Genomic DNA, 19,497 nt, shown 5'->3' on the forward strand with positions numbered 1-19,497 from the left:
CGCCGACCCGCCAGCCTGGCCCTGGAGCCGGGCCGTGAATTGAGCAAAGCAGTGGAAAGAGAAGTGGCGCCTGCTGGAAAGCAGACAGAGCGGCTCCTGGATTTCCTAACAGGCCCAGCCGCGTGCCAGGGCCGATGGGCCAGCTCAGAGCGCTTGCCCAGCCTCGCTTGCGAAACAGTCCTTCCTCCCCTGGGTGAGCTTTCCCGGGTGGCCGCGCCGCTGTCTAGCCACCCGAGTCCCTGAGCGAGGCCTCCCCTTCACACCCATCGCCTTTCTGTCCTCCCTCTCCCGGGTTTAAACACATCAGAGCACGGTGGGCCCCTCGGGAAGACAGGATGCATCCTGGGGGTGCAAGATGTTTCCTTTCATGAAGGCAAAGAAATTTAATCAGAAAGAAGAAGAGATGGGGAAGTAGGTATGGACAGAGGGCTGACCTCTCTGCAGTCTCAGAGGGGACCAGGAGAGGGGCACTGCCACAGAGGGTGACCCACCAGCTTCCAAGGAAAGGCCTCCCTGTGCACAGAGCCCTAGGCCGCTGCAGCCCCGGAGCCCAGCATTGCTCACCGATGGGCACACGGTCATCTGAAGGGCTTTGCCAATCCACCTTGTCTTGAGCCTGGGAAGAAGCTTCTCAGAAGGTTCTTCTTGGTATGCCAAGCTAACCAGGGGTCCCTCCTACCAATTCCAGACTCTGCAGGGGGTGGGAGTGGGGAGGGTGCAAGTAACCAGCAAGGGGCCTTGAGGAGCTGGGGGAGGGGCACACCGGCCTCTTACTCTGCCCCCAAGCACGGAATGCTGAAGAAGCCTTTGCTTAGATCACGTCCTCTTTGTATGAAGAAGAAATGCCTGCAGCAGCCTGGTTCCCAGGCAGAGGTGCCAGTCTTCCCGGGGTGGGGCAGGTGGGTGGAGTTTGAAGACACATGGCAGAAGCTGGCCGGGAGGTCTGCCCCTTGGGTAAAGGAGCTTAGCTGGTTCTGTGGTGCGTTTGGGTGCAAGGAGGTTACCGAGGACCAACTGGGCAGGGACGGCTGGGCCTGGGACGATTAAGCAGAGAAAAAACAGGGCTGTGCTCAAGGCATAATTAGCATCTGTGCTCAGAGCAGCAGCCACCCAAACGGAGGGGCAAACAGGCCTGGGCTGAGAAAAGGGCCTGGGCTGCCGGGGGACAGCAGAGGTACTCGCTGGCAAGTCTAAGGTTGGAGATAAGAGTGTTTAATGGGCACCTGGAAGTTTGTTTGGCTTTAGAGCCTTACCCTTAGGAAGAGTATACATTTTCATAATGGGGTGACTCTCTCTAAATTGAGACAAGCTCTTTGGGTGAATTAGCATGTGCGTCAATGTTCTGTAACACAGCGCATCCTTACCAGGTCCAGCTGACTGGGCTGCAGGGGACAGAGTGCTTAGCCTGGCACTCAGGGGCTCGCTGGCCCACTTCCACCCCAGGGGCCCTCCATCCCCCTCTCTCCCCTTCACAGGCCTCCAGTCCAGCCAAATCCATCTATGAACATGGCTTGTCCTTATCTGCCTCCGGCTTTTGCTCCTCATTGACTCAGCCAGGCCTGCCTTCTCTCACCTTGGCTCCATTTACTGGATCCTGCAAGATGGACCGCAAGACACCCCCCCCCCCCGCAACTCCGAGAAGCCTTCCCTGACCTCCTCTCCTGATCCCCTGTAGGGAGAAGCCTCATTACTCACAGCCCGGGAGCAGTTATTTGGTTCTACCCAGTTCTAGGTCGATAGCCTAGAGTTTACCTAGACTAGTTTTTCCTCACACAGGACCTTGTGCCCAGCTGGCCCTCTCAGAAAACCTGTGGATTGGATTTGAAGGAAAGTATGTGCTGGCTGGGGCAAAGCCACTCAGAAGAGCCTCTGTGTTCCCTGGATGCAGCCCCACCAGTGACAGACAGGCCTGGAGCATGGCTGGTCCTGCACCCTCCTCCAAGGAGTCTGAAAGAATAGAAGAACTTTTTCATTCATTCATTCAATAGGGAGGCATGAATCCTGTCCTCATAGACCTATTAGTTTAGTAGAAAAGACAGAGTTTACACAAGCAGATCTGTGACGGGAGCCGGGGCTGTAAAGTGAGACTGCCTGGCTTCTAATCCCGACTCGATCACCTGCTAATTATGCTGCACAGGTAACTTCTCTGTGTCTCAGTTTTCTCATCTGGAAAGTGGGGGGAGCATTACATGAGATAATCTGTGAGACATATTTAGAGCAGTATCTGGCACACAGTAAGCGAGGCTCTATCAGTGGCAGCTCTCAGTAGTTAAGTGGGCTCGTTTTGCACAGAACTAAGGGTGCTGCGGTGGTGGGTGGCAGGAAGGACCATTCTCATCTGTGCGGGGAGAGGAGGCTCAGAAAAGGCTTCCTGGTGGAGAGAGCTTTAAACTGACACTTTAAGGTGGAGCTAGAGAAAGAGTGGGGTCAGGAGAGGGAAGGAGGGAAGAACATTCCAGGCAGTGACCCCTGAGAGTCCTGTGAGCCTGCAGTCCACAGAGAGAGAGCTGGCCAAGCCTGGTTAGAAGGCTGGTGGGGTAATTCAAGTGAAAGGTGACCTTGGCCTAGACAATGGAGAGGGAGAAAAGTGGTAGCCAGAGCCAGGAACTCTACGAGAGCTGCTACCCACAGACCCTGGGGACTGACGGGGTGAGGGCTGGTCAGGGATGGCCTGGAGTCTTCAGCCACCACAGCCAGGAAGATGGTGGTACTATCCCTGGGGGGAGGGGCAGGTTTGGGGCGCAGGAGATGGGTCGTATTAGGACACTCAGAGTTTGAGGAATCCGTGGGTGGGCCAGGGGGAGGTGTCAGGTGGATGCACGCAGGCCTGGAGATACGGATCTAGAGTTTGTGCAGTTCAAGTCTGAGGGCTGCTGCTGCCCTGGGAATTTGCCTGTGACCAACACAACACAAGCTTTGAGGCCTCCGCCTGGGGTCTCGCTCATGGCCCACCACAAGCTACAGTTGCCTGTCCTTTGATAAATCCCAAAGGACATCAACTTCCCCATGTTTCTGGTTATGGGGCCGTCAAATGAAGTTTTGGAGAAGGACTTAAAGGTGAGCATAGGCCCTCGGCGAAGGCTCCGACACTAAACTCGGGGTGATACATGTACTTGGAGCCAGCCTCCAAGTGTGTGTGTATCTACACACTCATGCACAAACATATTATCTATCTATGTACGTTATATGAAGCATGACGAGAAAGGAAACTAGTTTCAGGGGTACATAAAAAAAATCAATCTTATTTCCTTGTATTTTCTTCTAGCATCTGTGAGAGTACCTGCTGCCTGTGCAAGGACCCAGGTGAGACATTCTCCGGGTGGAGCTGAGCCCAGAGTCTCGCCCAAGGCCTGGGCAGCCCAGCACACCCAACTCGAGAGCGGTATTGGCTTGGAAACACCTCTGTGAATCCCTGGTGGCGGCACACCTGCCTTGCAATAGGCGTTTCATCTGGGATGAAGAAAAGTGCGGCAAAGAGGTAGAGGGAAGACCAGCTTGGAGCTATTTTAAGCCCACGTCCAAGGTGATGGTGGCATGACAGAAGAGAGGTGGTGGGGAAAAGGGAGGAATCAAGGGTAACTCCCAAGTTTTTGGCCTGAACTAAAGGGGTGGCCAGTGGTTTCATCTACCAAGATTGAAGCTAGCTGGAGGGAGGAATGGACTTGGCCATTGGGTCTAGAGGTCAGAGGAGTGGTCCTGGCTGGAGACACATTTGAGAGCACTGGGTGCAGAGGGTATTTAAAGTCCTGGGGCCAGATGAGATCATTTAGACCAGGATTTCTCAGCCACAGCATGACTGACATTTGAGCCAGACAGTTCTTTGCTGTGGAGCCTCCCGGGCATGGCAGGATGCTGAGTAGAACCTGGGCTTCCTCCCACCAGAGGCCAGTAGCACTTCCCAGTTGTGACCACAAAAAATGTCTCCAGACACTACCAAATGCCCCTTGGCATTGGGGGACAAACTGCCCCTAGTTCAGAATCATACATCTAGATTAGGGGTGGATAACATCTAGTCCACCAGCCAAATCCCACCCTCAGCCTGCTTTGGTACAGGCCAGCGAGCTAATAATGCTCTTTACATTTTTATTTTTCCTTTTTATTTTTTTTGGCTGCACCGCACAGCTTGCGGGATCTTAGGTCCCTGACCAGGGATTGAACCCACGCCCTCTGCAGTGGAAGCGCGGAGTCCTAACCCCTGGACCACCAGGGAAGTCCCTACATTTTTAAATGGTTGACAGAAAAAATCAGAAGAACAATATTTTGTGACACATTACATGAAATTCAGATTTCAGTGTCCATAAGTAAAATTTTGTTGGAGCACAGTCACTGTCATTGGTTTACAAATCATCTATGCTGCTTCCTTGCTATAATGGTGGTGTGGAGGCCTGGGTAGGCTTCTGGATTTGGTGATATGGCAGTCTCGAACGGGGACCACGCTGTTGGCTGGATGGGGCAGAAGTAACCCAGAGACACCATGTAGGGAGACAATTCTTTTGAAAATCCTGGCTCTTAGGGAAGAGAGAAATGGGGTGGCTTCTGGAGGGGAATATGGGGGCAATGGAAGGTCTTCCCCGCTCAGATGGATTTAGTGGGTTGATAAGAAGAAAACACTAGAGAGAGGGGAACCTGTGAGGTGGGAGAGAGAAGAGAAATCCATTGCAGGAAAGAAGGAGAGAAGGGATAGGACAGGCACATTCTGGAATCAAGGAGTGTGCTAAGCAAAGCCACCGCCCTGGCAGACGGACCACCCAAAATAGGCCAGGTCCACCATGGTTGCGAAGAGGCCCGAGACGGCCTGTGGGCCCTGTGAGATAATTAAAGAAAGCAGAAGTTATGTAAGCAGACTTAGATAGCAGTTTGGGTGAAGAAGAAAGATACTTAAACCTGGCTTTTGGATTATTTTAAAATCTTACTCTATTATTTGTGTTTATATATAAATTACTCTTTCTTCAAGCTATGTGCTAACTTAACTGCAAAATTATATAGAAAAAGCCCCCAGGGGGTGATTTTATATTGTATTTCTAGTTTTCTCAGTTGAACGTTTTTTGAGAAGACTTTTTGTTTAAGTATCACACATACAAAAATGTGCAGTGAGATGGATTTGCACAAATAACAAAGGGCAAACATGTTCTGATGCCCCAACCAAGAGCTACGAACCTGGATCACACCCCACAGTCCTCTTGCGCCCGCCCCGTCGTTTCACTGACCCTTCCCGAGGGTCACCATGATCCTCCTTATCACCAGAGTTTAATTTTGCCCACTTTAAAACCCCCAGTATTTAAATTCGAAGCAAACACACTGGCCCTGCAGGATGGCCCCCTGTGACTCACCTTGCTCACCTGGGCCCCTGTGAGAGCCCTACCCATTCTTGACTGCCCACTCTGGGTTTTCCCTCATAGGGTATCATCTGATTCTGGACTTGGCAGGGCAGGTATGCTAGTCCCAGCTTTTAGGGCTGAGGAAATGGAAGTTCAGATCTGAATTAGATGACCTCCGATGCATAGGTCAGTGTCAGGGAGCTGATTTCCAAATCCAGGAATCTGTCTCAAAAGTCTGGTGCTCTCTTCTGCACTGTGTTTATAGATACGCATCCTGTAATTTTCGGGGGGAACATGGAGCCCTTTGAGGATCTGATGGAAACTCTGGCACCTCTCCCAGAAAAATGCACATCTCCACAGGCTCACAGATGTCGGCGTACAATTTCAGTGGGTTCCCAGACCCTGAAGGCCACCCAGGGGCCCAGGTACAAACCCTGGACATGAGCCATACCCCTAAATCACCAATGGAAATGTCACAGAAGCGCAAGCCAGTGACATCAACACAGCCCTGGTCTCAGGTGTCGCCTTCTTCCGTGGCTGTCTAGGCTGTGTCTGGGTAGCCCTGTGGTTAAGGCACAATGCCAGGGTGGCTGATAAAGAGACCCTAGGACTTGCCTGGACGTCCAGTGGTTAAGACTCCGCACTCCCACTGCAGGAGGCGTGGGTTTGATTCTTGGTCGGGGAACTAAGATCCCACATGCCACGCAGCGTGGCAAAAAAAAAGAAAAAGAAAAAATAAACCATAAAAGTTCTGTACTTTGTGCCAGACACTTGACAGACATTATGATCAATCCTTAAGACAACCTTGCAGAGGTAGAGGCTGTTTCCCCATTTTACTGATGGAAAAATTGAGGTTCAAAGAGATTAACTTGCCTCAGGTTCCAGCTAGTACAAAAAGCGTGGGATTTGACATCATGTAAATCTGACGTCCAGGCCCTTGTTCTTTCCATTTCCTTTCTCACAGAGGGGGCTTTTAGCTTCCCTCTCGTGCCGCTCTGTCGACCCCCTCCCCGAAGCTGGCAGGGAGTTTCTCTAAAGCGCAGGGCAGGGAGGGAGCTGACTGACAGCGTGAGGATGTCTCAGTGCGTACTATCGCCATTCACGGGAAGTGACTCACTGGAGCCCTGCCACTTTGGGACTCCAGGGGACACATACACATTTCCTGTGTCTCAGCTAGAGCCTCGGGCATCGTGAGCTGCTGGAAGGGTAGATCTCTGAAGGCGGCCAGAGATAGAAAAACCACCCAGCTCTGCATCCTGGGACAGAGAAGCCTTTCCCTGGGTTCAAATGATAGAGCTGTGTCACCTCTGGGCCTGTTTTGTCATCTGTAAAGTGGGGGTGAAGTTCAGACTAGCTCAGTGTTTGCTGCTCAGTGTGTGGTCCTCCTAACCTCAGCATCAGCATTGCCTGAGAAATGGCAAATTCTCCTTTTTCCGACAGTGATTCTTAAATTTTAATGTGCATCAACGTTACCTGGAAGGCAATTTCCCAGCTGAGAACAACAGATCTAGGTCAGGGGTCGGTTAAACTACAGCCCAGCCGCCAAATCTAGTCCACAGCCTGCCTGTCTTTTACAGGCTCATGAGCTGAGAATAGTTTTGACATTTTTAAATAGCTAGGAAAAAAATCAAAAGAAGAGTAATATTCGGTGACACATAAAAATGATATAAGATTCGAATTTCAGTGTCCGTAAATAGGGTTTTGTTGGAACACGGTCACTCTCAGTTATTTACATATCACCTACGGCTGCTTTCCCATTAAGAAGGCAGAGCTGAGTAGTTTCTACAGAAACCGTTCTCACTGATTCGCACTGCTGTTCAACACAGTACACATCGCAGGGATGTGGTTAAACTCGATTTTGCCTCTTGGGCTGCAAAGCTAAAATATTTACTATCTGGCCCTTTAGAGAAGTCTTTTGACCTCTGATCTGGGGAGAGAGAGGAGAGCTCAGGGATGAGCTAGGATCTCTTCCAGGAGGAAAAAAAGTAAGCTGTCAGGGGCTTTTGGAATCCGTGGAAGTCCTTATCTCTGCTGGGTCAGCCCTGAGAATCCTTTACACCATTGCTTTGAGGGTGGTCTGGAAGGCCCCTCTGATCATTTGCCTGGATGAAAATCCCAATTCCACTTCTGGAGCAGGGGCTCTTAACTGGAAGCTCCCCGGAGGACAGGCTCCAGGGATTCTCTGCAAGCTTTAATGCCTGTGGCTATTCTCTGGGGAGACCCCTGGAGGTGTTAGTCATCTCCCTGACTCCCCCCAAAACCCTGAGCATCTTTTTTTCCTTTGGGGCACACATTTTTTTTCTTCCAACCTCTCCTTTCAAAACGTTAAAAGTCCCTGGAAGGGTAACACCCTACATACACATCCCTCTTACCTAGAAAAGGGGGAGGTAGTCTGATTCCCTGAGGCCTGCCTTAGGAAAGTCCTGGGAGTCTGCGGAGGGGGTAGAGGGAGGGGGGCGGGCAAACCGAGGCGGAGGAGACATTCGGAAAGAGGAAATGTAATCAGAAAAGGGCCTCTTTTCTGGACTCCCCTCACTCTAGAATCCACTTCTCCTCACAGGCAAGAGGCAAGAAAGGCTCGGGCCGGTGGACCAGTGGTAGTCACCCTCACCGGGGGGCACCTCCGCTCCCCAGAGCCCACGAGGCTCCCGCCTTGGGCAGTGCCCCAGCAAGTCTCAGCCCTGGCCCTGGGATTCCAGGTATTTTCCCAGCCAGCCCCACCTCATCTAATTGCTTTCCAGTCAGCTAATCCTTGGCCCACACCCTCAGCTCCAGCCAGGCAAGGCACCTCAGTGTGGCCAGCAGCAGCTCCTGAGACTTCCCACGGCCCGCGTCCAAGCCTGGGGCAGCCTCTCGACTCCCCTTGCCCAAACCACATCCTCCTCGCTCTTCCCCACACCTCCAGCTCTCCTCTGACTAACGTGTCCAAAGCAAGCCGAACTCCGTCCAGTCCAGACCAAAAGCAGCAGACGAATTCGTTCCCTCCTGTCCCCCCCTCCCTCAAAACGCGCCATATCCTGGCCATCCGGGGAGGGCAATTAGCAGAAAGTGGAGTCGTACCTACTGTTCAATTCCCAGAGCTAATTGTTTTAAGCAGGGCTTCAGCCTTAATTAAAGGATAATTAGTTAGTGAATGTGTGTTTGCATTTCCTAAGTCTGGCTTTTAACCCTGGGAAACCAGATTCAGCCAACTACTTTTATGTTGCAGTACCTCTGAGTAAGGGACAAGGTCTTAATTACAGAAATGGCTGTCCCGAGAACAACAGTGTAACCAAAAGGGCAATGGAAGAATGAGCTAATTGTGTCTTGCATGGCCTGGGCCTCGCTTTCTGTTTAGCCATTGTGAGCTGGAGCCGGCAGCTGCCTGCCCTGCCGGGGCTGCCCCTCCTCGGTCTGTGGACTCTGTTCTTAGCTCTGTCACGCAGCCTGCCGTCCTGGCCACCCACGACCTCTTTTTCCCCTTTCTGTGTTTTTCTTCTCTCTTAGCTTTTCCGCCTCCCCCTTTCACTCTCTCCGTCTTTTTTTCATTCTGGGGTCACAAGGATTGCCTTCTGCAGACCCCATCAGGGACCTCTGGCCAACCGAGCAGTGTTAGCATGTTGACTATGAGTTTAAAGCCTCAGCTCACACCACCTTCCTTTGCTCCTGGGTGCTCAGAGAGAGAAGCTATAAAAAGACTTTTGAGGCTTTGGGGATCCAGATACTTTTGGGATCCAGACTGTTCCAAAAGCCCGAGGACTCCAGAAGCTAGCCTCCAGACCTACATGGTTCAGTACAGGAGCCACCAGCCGCCCGTGGCCCTGAACACTTGAAATGCACCGAGTCCGAATTGAGAGATGCTTTAAATGTAAAATACACGTTGGATTTCAGACTTAGTACAAAAAAGAATAATAGAAAAAAATCTCACGGATGCTTTCTAATATTGATTATACGTTGAAATAATACTTTGGATATATTAGATAACATAAAAGATATTGAAATTAATTTCACTGGTGCCTTTTAAAAAACGCAGCTACTAGATAAGGTACAGTGACATAGTGGCTGCCGTTATATTTTACTGGATGTGTTGTTGCTCCATCGCTGGGATTGTGCTGTGATTGTCGAGGGCTAGGAGGTTTCGTTCTCCTCAGCGTTTGTGACTGTGGGTGTCCTCTCTCACCCGCTCCACTCCCCCACCTCTTGTGTCGAGGCCTCACCTTCTTCTGACCCTCACAGCACCCTCCTGTACCCTGTGCATCCTCCTTACTCCTCCTCAGGGGAGAGGCAGGAGAGGAAGGCTCTGCTCCCTGATTGCATCTCCAGGCCCAGCTGAAGCCGGCATGGAACCCAGCAGGTTCTTACTCAGTGGCCCCTCCACAATCCCTTCCCCAAGGCTCTCGATCTAGAAGCAGGGCCAGAAGCCCACCCTGACTTCTCATGATGGTGGCTCATAGGATTCTGACTTTGGAGAGGCTAATTAAATCTCACATGAAGCCTGGCACACAGAAGTCGAGAAAAGACCACTTAACTAGAGCGAAATGTGGTGCCAGAATATGGGCAGCTTCATTGACTGGCAGAAGTTTCTGCTCACGTTCTGCGCACACTCCTTTGAGTTGGATTTCGGGGGGGAGTGTTCCTCTTCCCTCCCTCATTCTGAGCTCATCTCTAGGGACCACGATCAGCCGGCCCCACTCTGCTTGCTCACCTTGCCTCTTCAAGGATTCTGGATTTATCTCCCCTGAGCAGTCTTCCTCGATTCACTCTAGAAGGGTGACTGTTGTCTCCTGCTTTGTTCAGTCTAGACATTCTAGTTCAGTAATTTATTCAACAGGATTTATTGAGCACCTACTATATGGCAGGCACTGTTCCAGGCACTGGAGGTATAGCTATGAACAGAGTAGTCCAGCCCCTGCCTTTAGAGAGTTTCCATGCTAGTTGGGGAGCCAGAAAACAAGCAGATTAACAAAGAAAACTCTTAAGGTGGAGTCAGATACTAGTCAGGGCTACGGAGAAAAAGCAGGCTGTGAGGATTATCGTACGGGAGGGTCCCTCTGAAGAACTGACACCCAGAAGAGGTCTGGAAGGATACCTGGAAGGGCATTCTCCCAGAAGGAACGGCAAGGACAAAGGCCCTGAAACTTCATCTACTGTGTTCCTTCACATTTTTTCTCATTAAGAAGCACTTCATTTTATACGATACGAATATGCTGCTGGCTGATCCCTTTACTCTATGTCTTTTGTTTTTCATGTCTTTGTTTTGTGTGTCCTGCTACATACAACGAAGGGAGGAAGTCAACTTGTAATTAGCAAATCTACTAAATTACGTTTAATCCTCATCCCGACAAGGAACTGAGGGCCAGAGTGGGTAAGCTGCCTGGGTCTGTCTAGCTGTGAAGTCCACCTCTCCCCACACACCCTTCTCTTCTGGCTACAAGAAAGGCTGATCCTGGCTGGCCCAGGCCTCCCGTTACCTACCGATCGATCGTTGCTGGCAGCACTGACAATGGAGCCATCGATAAGGAACTGGGCTCTGGCTAGGACTTGAGGTGGACAGAAAAGAGGAGAAAAGGTGGTTCCTAACTTGCTGGTTTCCACACCAACAAGTGCTGCCTAAACGTCATCTACTCTGAAGGTGGAGCAGCAGCGAGTGGGGTATCCTCGGCTGCTGGCTTTAAATTCTTTGACCCTGAGAGCTGGAGCAGCATAAAGAAAGATCAGTGTGGGTCCTGGAGAGACTGGCGTGTGGTTTATGCACCAGCTCCCAGCACAGGGCACTTGGTGTTTCCACTTCTTCTCCCCAGTAGACAGCAGCTCTGTGAGGGCAGGGGCCACGCACAGCGTGCTTGTGGCACCCAAACTGCTGGGTGGAGGGGACCCGAGCTGGGGCAGGAAGGGCTGGCAGGGCTGGGATGGGGGATGGGCAAACCACGGGGAGGCGTTTTGTGGGGGATGCTGAGCCAGGATTCACTGGGGCTGCTCACAACCTCCTTGTGGGTGGGAAATAGGCAAATTTTGTTTTTGACTTCTGTGTTATCTGAAGTTACTGATGGCCATTTTTTTTACCCCACAGCTCCTGATTTCTTATCCTCTAAACATATAGGTCACTCCCTCTCCCTCCCAGCCAATCCCCACTCCCCCGCCCGGACCTAAACACTCACAAAGTGTCCCAGCTTGTCTCCCCACATGCTCCCCAGCTGGCTGAGCAGCCTCTGACATCAGCCCGCTGGGAGAACGCCACTGGGACGGAGCGAGGGGAAGGATCCTTTTTTTCCAAACCCAAAGGATTTGAAAAAATCTATGGACAGACGCATGCGTATGTGTACACGTGTATATGTGTGTATCTCGTACACAAACTCTAGCAAGAAACAATGCATCCTCCACCTTCCACTCGCCAGCTTAGAAAGAGAATCCCCACCCCGGCCCCTCCCCGTCCCTGCCCGCCTTCTGTGCAGAAAGCAGGGGCCTCTTGAAGTTCAGACATTAATTACTGAGTTAGAATATTTTTCAAAATTACAAGGCATGGCCCCAGGAGATAAGAGGAAGCAGGAGAGCGCGGAGCTGGGTGGGGAGGTGGGGAGAGCCGGTCCGCCCGGGCGGCGGAGGCGGGGCTGGGGGCTGGGCCGGGGGAGGCCCCGTGCCTCCAGGAAGAGCACCCCACCCCCAACCCGCAAGGCCAGGCGCCCCCTGCAGGCAGCGCCGGGAGAAGGCGAGAGGCCGTACCGCAGGGGGCCTCCGTGGGGGAGGGGAGGGACTGGAGGACAGCGACGCGGGACGTTTCTTTCTGGCCCTGAGCAGAGAAGTTCAGGCAGCTGTACCTCTTACCTCTCCACTCGAGGGCTTAAACGTAAATTCCTGCTAGAAAATGTTTATGTTAATTAAAGCCGTCTTCTACGAAGGGGAGATAGATCAAATCAGTCCCCCTCTATGATTAGGATTGATGACGCTGAGGACTCGCTGGGAGGGAACTTGGAAGGAGTGGCAGCAATTCAATCTAACTTAAAAAAAAAATGTCGAATATTTGCTGTTTAAGAACAGCCGTTCCCACCTTTATATCCTTGACACGGCTACCGAATTCTCAGAGAGCCACATCTTTTCTGCGTCTCTAAATTTTACAGAAAATACTGAAAGCTTGCAACTGCACCACCTTCCAAAACGGAATTGAAGAGATGTCCTCCTGAGCCATGCTGAGACGGGTTTGGAAATCTCTTGAGTTTTAAGACTGTTTAAAAACGGTTCTGGCGTGGAGACTGGTTTCCCTTTGGAAACCAGTGTCTGGTGGAAGCTGGTATTTTTATAACTCCAGGCTCTCTATCAGATCCTGTGTTACCATGGTTGCTAAGGAGAACACTGGCTTCAAATTTCACATTTCAGTTTGCAGAGTCTGGCTAAGGAAGTAGGACAGTTAAAGGGGGGGCTGGGGGAGGGTAGGGGGAGTGGGGGTGGGGTGAGACCTGAATTTTATCTTGAGGAGGCCTCGTCTCAGGTGGGGACACATCAGGGTGCGTGTGTGTGTGTGTGTGTGTGTGTGTGTGTGTGTGTGTTTTGGCGGGGGGGGTGTCTGAGTAGGTCAGCGGCATCACACCACAGAGTGACTTGGCTGCCGAGTGGAAGAGGGGGACGGCAGCTCTGGAGGGGACAAAAAACCGTGGGGAGTTATTTCTGCAGAGGTTACAGGAATGGTTGCTTAAGCTGGGTATTCATAGCAGCAGCTGCTGAACCTGCAGGAACTCTGCCGCTAAACCAGTGCCCAGGGGCTGTGTACCTGCCCTGGGAAAGCTGCAATCTCAGAGGAACATTCCAAGCGGGGTCTGTGCCTAAGACTAGGGCTGGAATAAACTGTTCATGGAGGAAGGTTCTCCTGAATTTTCAAGCTTCGTTCCAGCCCTTCCCTTCCTGCTTCTTAGCCTGCTTGATTGAAGGTTCTAGTCAGAGGGTTCTTGGCTAGGATGCCCTTGTCAGGCAGATCTTGTCTCATCTGCCTTCTGGGCACCCACACTCCCGCTTCCCACTCTCACCTTGTTTTGAGCACTGTACTTTCCACCATGCACTGAGTTATCTGTGGGCCTCTCTGGCCAGGGAGTGCCCCAGATTTATTTGACTTTGTCTCAGCACACTTCTAGCAGGAAAAGTGTCTGGGAGACTTTTCAATTCAGTAAAGAAATAGCATTTTTCTCAGTGTTTGTTGAATGAATAAACAAACTCTCCTTTATGCTTTCCATGGTGTTGCTCTCCAGCTTAAAACACTCTCAGAGAGAGGTTCTTAGTATCACCTTGTGTCCACCAGAATTCCTCTGCTGGGAGCCAGTGCCGGCCCACGACCCACCCATCAGGCCGTCCCTTTACCACACCACACAGACGGGCCGTGCTTCATTCTGGCTACCTGCCCTCCGCTCAGAGTTTTCTTCCTGGGGGCCTTTCTCCTTCCCTGCCAATACCTGTCTGAAGCCCACTTCCCTTCAAGCTGTAGTCCCCCTTCCCCTTTGCCCCCAGCAGCTGCCCACACTCCTGAACTCCCCCCACCTCTAAACCCATCATAAATGTTCACAGGTGCTTGATTTCTGGGGATGTGGTAGCCAAGTGGATTGTAAGCCTTTTCGGAGAGGATCACAACTTGTACTCCTTCTTTCTAGTACAATCAGGAAACTTTGCAGTTCAGTAAGAAACTAGCTTTGTCTCAAACCAAGTCACTGCTTACTGAATGGACACAGAGTCCTGAACAAAACGCAGTCAGGGTCACGTGATAGATGAGACACAGCCTATCCTCAGGTACCAATGGAAGGTGGAAATGATTTTAAAGCAATCAAGAAGAAGTCAGCAGGCATTCATCCGACCGCTGGTAAAGGCCATGTCCAGAGAGCGGGTGTTGGCAGTCAGCAGGCATTCATCCAACCGCTGGTGAAGGCCATGTCCAGAGAGAGAGCGGGTGTTGGCGGTCAGCAGGCATTCATCCAACCGCTGGTAAAGGCCATGTCCAGAGAGCGGGTGTTGGCGGGCCGGTGTGGATGCGACTTCTGCAGCATGCTGCAGGAAGAGTAAATTGGCCCGGGGTGGGGACGCGGTGGGAAGTGAACCTGGGCTTGAAGGTGGGCTAGAGTCAGGCAGAAGGAGGAGGAAGTTTACGCTCGAGGCAGGAGGAAAGTAAGAGACCTTCCGTGGAAACACAACAGGAGCAGGGTGGCTGCAGCTGTAGGACTCAGGAGAGGTTCTCCAGGAACAGGGGTTGCGATCGTGGGGGGCTTTGGTGCCCAGTTAGGAGAATGGATCTTCCTTTCTGGGGCTCCTGTGATGCGATACTTCTCTTGAGTAACTCCTGGAATACGGTTTGCTTTCAACAGCAATTCATATGTCAGCTCACCGAGGGGCTGTCACACACTACTTGCTTCATGTGAACATCTCACTTTTTTTTTTTTTTTTTTTGCGGTACGCGGGCCTCTCACTGCTGTGGCCTCTCCCGTTGCGGAGCACAGGCTCCGGACGCGCAGGCTCAGCGGCCATGGCTCACGGGCCCAGCCGCTCCACGGCACGTGGGATCTTCCCGGACCGGGGCACGAACCCGTGTCCCCTGCATCGGCAGGCGGACTTTCAACCACTGCGCCACCAGGGAAGCCCCATCTCACTTATTTTAAGCCTTAAAACAAACACGCAGAATGAATTATTCCCATTATTCCCACACAAAGAGAAAATATTGAGGTTCAGAAAGATGAAGAATTAGGTCAAAGCCCCACAGCTAGTAAGTGGCAGAGCTGGGATTCAAACTCTGGTCTCTCTGGCTCTTCCAGTGGTACCTTTCCACGTGCCCTTTGCTCATCAGTGGCCTCACAAAATGCACCTAGGATGCGGCTACTCGTGTTTCTTAACCTTGGCTGCACACTGGAGTTATATGGGAAGCTTAACTCTCCCCGCCACTCCTGTGCCTCCCCAAAACCCATCCCCAGAAAGTTTGATTTAATTGGTCTGAGAATTTGTGATTTTGTAAAAGCTTCCCAAAGATTAGAGGGGGCAGGGAGGGGGCAGGCACTCCCCACACCTGCCAGGGATGCAACTGAGAGTCCTGGGCTGCATGGAGGATAATTTTGAGTCTCTGCTTCCCGTTAGGGTCCATCACCACCCTGGGCACAGCCGACCTTGGTCTCTTCCAGCCCCAGGGGGCCCTGCCTTGGCTCCAGCTGGGTGGCTAGACACAGCCCCATCTCCTGCTCTTCTCGGGAAGGGAGGAATGGTCCCACTGGAAGTTACCTCTGAGGAATGTTCTGCTTGACTCTCTCAGCCCTGTGAAAGAGTGGAGGATCTCCACCCACACCCACTTCATCTCAGCCTTTTCCGAGGTCAGATTTCCCCCTGGAGCCAAAACAATGTGAGCAATTGAATGCATGCTCACGCAAAATGTTAAAAAAGTGGCTCTCTCATTGTTGCACGGAGCAATTTCATTTCCGGAGAAGCCTGACTCGTGGCCCTCTGTGTTCTCCTCTGCAGCCAGCGGGCCTGCCAGCCTCCTCCAGGAGCCCTGCCAGTTGCATCCCTGGGGGGATTGTGGCTCAGAGACACCCCTCAGAGGAAGGGCAGGGAGGGGCAGATGGGGTTTCTGGTGCCTCCGGGAAGGAGAGCAAGGGAGCCAACCAGAGGGAGAGGTTGGTGGGGGTCACAGAGGGGTGCAGAGGGAGGAGAGATTCCTGACAGAGGCACCCCCTCCCTTCCTCCCTTCCTCCACTCTGACCTCTGGCTATGGCTGCCGGACTCAGAAGAGGGCAGGAGGATGGGAATGCAGAGAGGAAAGGTGGGATGTTTGGGGGAGGGAGGAAGGATGAGAGGGAGTGGATAGAAACGCCCACGGTGCATGGGGGAAAGTCGGCTTAGAGGAAACAAGTGTGAGGGGTTAAAATTCACCCCAGTATCCCCTGCAGAGGAATTTTCAACAAAGCTCTTGAAGTAAGGGGCCCAGAGAGAACCATTCACTGATAGCCTGGAGGAGTCTAGGTACATCACCACTGGGTTACAGAGGTGGCAGAGAGCCTTGTAGGGTCAGGAAAAAGGGGGTGAGGTATGGCACTGGGTGAGCCAGACCCCAAACCTGCCAGGTCAGTTCCAGGTGAGACGGGAGATGATAAAACCCTTAGCTCAGGCCACAGACACTGATTACAGCCCTCCTGTGTGTGGAACGCTTGCAGTCACAGTTTGGCTGAGGACCTTAGCAGGATGAAGGGGTTCTTAGAATGCTATTAAAAACAGCTTGAAAAAAAAAAAAAACAGCTTGAGGGACGTCTTAGCATTTGTTTGTGTCTTTAATTTCTTGCACCAGTATTTTGTAGTTTTCAACGTACAAGTCTTTCACTTGCTTAGTTAAGTTTATGCCTAAGTATTTCATTCTTTTTGATGCTGTTGTAAATGAGATCATTTTCCTAATTTCCTTTTTTGGATAGTTTGTTATTAGCATATAGAAATGCAATTGATTCTTTTGTATGTTGATCTTTATCCTGCAAATTTACTGAATTCATTTTTTAGTCCTGACAGTTTTTTGTGTGTGGAGTCTTTAGTGTTTTCTATATACAAGATCGTGTCATCTGCAAACAGACAATTTCACTTCTTCCTTCCTGATTTGGACATCTTTTTATTTCTTTTTCTTACCTAATTGCTCTGGCTGCGACTTCCAGTACTATGTTGAATAAGAGTGATGAGACTGGGCATTCTTTGTCTTGTTCCTGATCTTGTATTAGAAGACTAATATATTTAAAATGTCAATACTACTCAAAGTGACCTACAGATTCAGTGCAATCTCTAATCAAAATTCCAGTGTTATTTTTCACAGAAATAGAAAAAAAAAAAATCTAAAACTCATACGGAACCACGAAAGACTCCAAATAGCCAAAGCAATCTTGAAACAATTTGAAAAAGAACAAATCAGGAGGCATTATACAGCCTGATTTGAAAATATATTACAGGGACTTTCCTAGTGGCACAGTGGTTAAGAATCTGCCTGCCAATGCAGGGGACACGGGTTCAATCCCTGGTCGAGGAAGATCCCACATGCCGCAGAGCAACTAAGCCCGTGTGCCACAACTACTGAGCTTGCGCTCTAGAGCCCGTGAGCCACAATTACTGAAGCCCACATGCCTAGAGCCTGTGCTCCGCAACAAGAGAAGCCACCACACCATGACGAAGAGTAGCCCCCGTTCGTCGCAACTAGAGAAAGCCTGCATGGAGCAATGAAGACCCAATGCAGACAAAAATAAATAAAATAAATAAATTTATATAAAAAAAGAAAATATATTACAAAGCTACAGTAATTAAAACAAACATATAGACTAATGGTACAGAGTTGAGAGCCCAGAAATAAATCCATGCATGTATGGTCAACTGAGAGGGAGTGGATAGAAACAAAGGTGCCAGGAAAGCACAATGGGGAAAGCATGGTCTCTTCAACAAATGCTGTTGGGAAAACTGGATATTCACATGCCAAAGAATGAAACTGGACTCTTAGCTTATACCTTACACAAAAATAAACTAAAAAGTGGATTAAAGACTTATAAACATAACTCCTGAAACTATAACTCCTTGAAGAAAACATAAGGGAAAAGTCTCATGACATTGGTCTTGGCAGTGATTTCATGGATATGACACCAAAAGCACAAAAGCAAAAACAGACAAGTGGGACTACCTCAAACTACAAGGCTTCTTACAGCAAAGTTAACAAGAGAGTGAAAAGGCATCCTACAGAATGGGAGAAAATATTTGTAAACCATACATCTGATAAGGGGTTAATTTTCAAAAAAATTTAAGGAACTCTTACAGCCCCAAAGCAAAAGAAACTAGTAACCAGATTTTTTTAAATGGGCGAAGGATTTGAATAGACATTTTTCCAAAGAAGACATACAAATGGCCAACAGGCATACGAAAAGATGCTCAAGGTCACTAATCATCAAGGAAATGCAAATCAAAACCACCCCACACCTGTTAGGAAGGCTATTTTATATATATATATATATATATATATGTAACTACAAAAGATTAAAACGTGTTGAGAAATTAGAACTCTTGTACATTGTTGATGGGAATACAAAATGGTACAGCTTCAATGGAAAACAGTAGGAAGGTTCCTCAAAAAATTAAAAATAGAACTTCTACAGTATATCATCCAGCAATCCCACTCCTGGGTATTTCTCTAAAAGTACTGAAATCAAGATCTGGAAGAGATATTAGCACTTCCATGTTCATTGCAACACTATTCACAGCAGCCAAGATGTGGAAATAATCTAAATGTCCACCGAGAGATGAACAGATTTTAAAATGTGATCTATACACAATGGAATACTACTCAGCCTTAAAAAAGAAGGAAATTCGCAAATGGGACAACATGGTTGAATCTGGAAGACATTGTGCCAAGGGAAATAAGCAGTCACAGAAGGACAAATGCTGCATGTTTCCATTTATATGAGGGATCTAAAATAGTCAAATTCATAGAAACAAAGAATAGGATAGGAGTTGCCCGAGGCTGCGGGGAGGAGGAAGTGGGGGGTTGCTAATCACCAGGTATAAAATTTCAGTTATGCCAGGTGAATAAATTCTAGAGATCTGCTGTACTATACTGTGCCTACAGATAACGATACTGTACTGTATACTTAAAAAGCTGTTATGAGAGTAGATCTCATGTTAAGTGTTCTGACCACAATAAACATTTGAAAACATTAAAAAAAATTCAAAAGAGCTCATGAGGCAAACATGAGCTGTAAACAGTAGGGCAAGGAGACTCACGCGGCTTCTGGTCACCCGTACTACTCCTCACTCACTTGGAAAACCATCTTGGCAGAAACTATTTGCTCTTAAACAATTAAAGCGCTTGTTGAAGATTATCCTTCTCCATCCCTCGAAGAGGGATCTCTGATTGGCACATGCTATTTATGGCAAAAACAGGATCAATCCCACAAAGATCTATTTGGCTTCCAACACAGAGCAGGCGCTGGGTATGGACGAGAATAGAGTAAGAGCAGCTCCCGCTCTGCTTGTAAGGCAGTGAAGCAGGGTGTTCAGGAGCAGGGACTCGGGCAGTCACGTCTGGATTCCGATGCTGACTCTGCAGCCCGCTAACTGTGTGGCTGTGAGCAAGCTGTCTGATCTCTCTGTTCTCTGGAAAATGGGGATGATAATCTTCAGGGTGTTGCCCGAGTTAAAAGACAAGAGAATGCATTAAGTGCTTTGGACAATGCTT

The 19,497-nt window shown here is 49.9% G+C and overlaps 1 protein-coding gene across 11 annotated transcripts in view; it reads right to left on the bottom strand.

Annotated features, from left to right (window-relative positions):
• Positions 1-19,497, bottom strand: part of CTIF (cap binding complex dependent translation initiation factor) — a 307,297-nt gene that overhangs the window by 18,455 nt on the left and 269,345 nt on the right. The gene's annotated exons all lie outside the window — the stretch shown is intronic.

The sequence above is a fragment of the Phocoena sinus genome, chromosome 14, assembly GCF_008692025.1.
Source record: "Phocoena sinus isolate mPhoSin1 chromosome 14, mPhoSin1.pri, whole genome shotgun sequence".
NCBI classification, from domain to species: Eukaryota; Metazoa; Chordata; class Mammalia; order Artiodactyla; family Phocoenidae; genus Phocoena; species Phocoena sinus.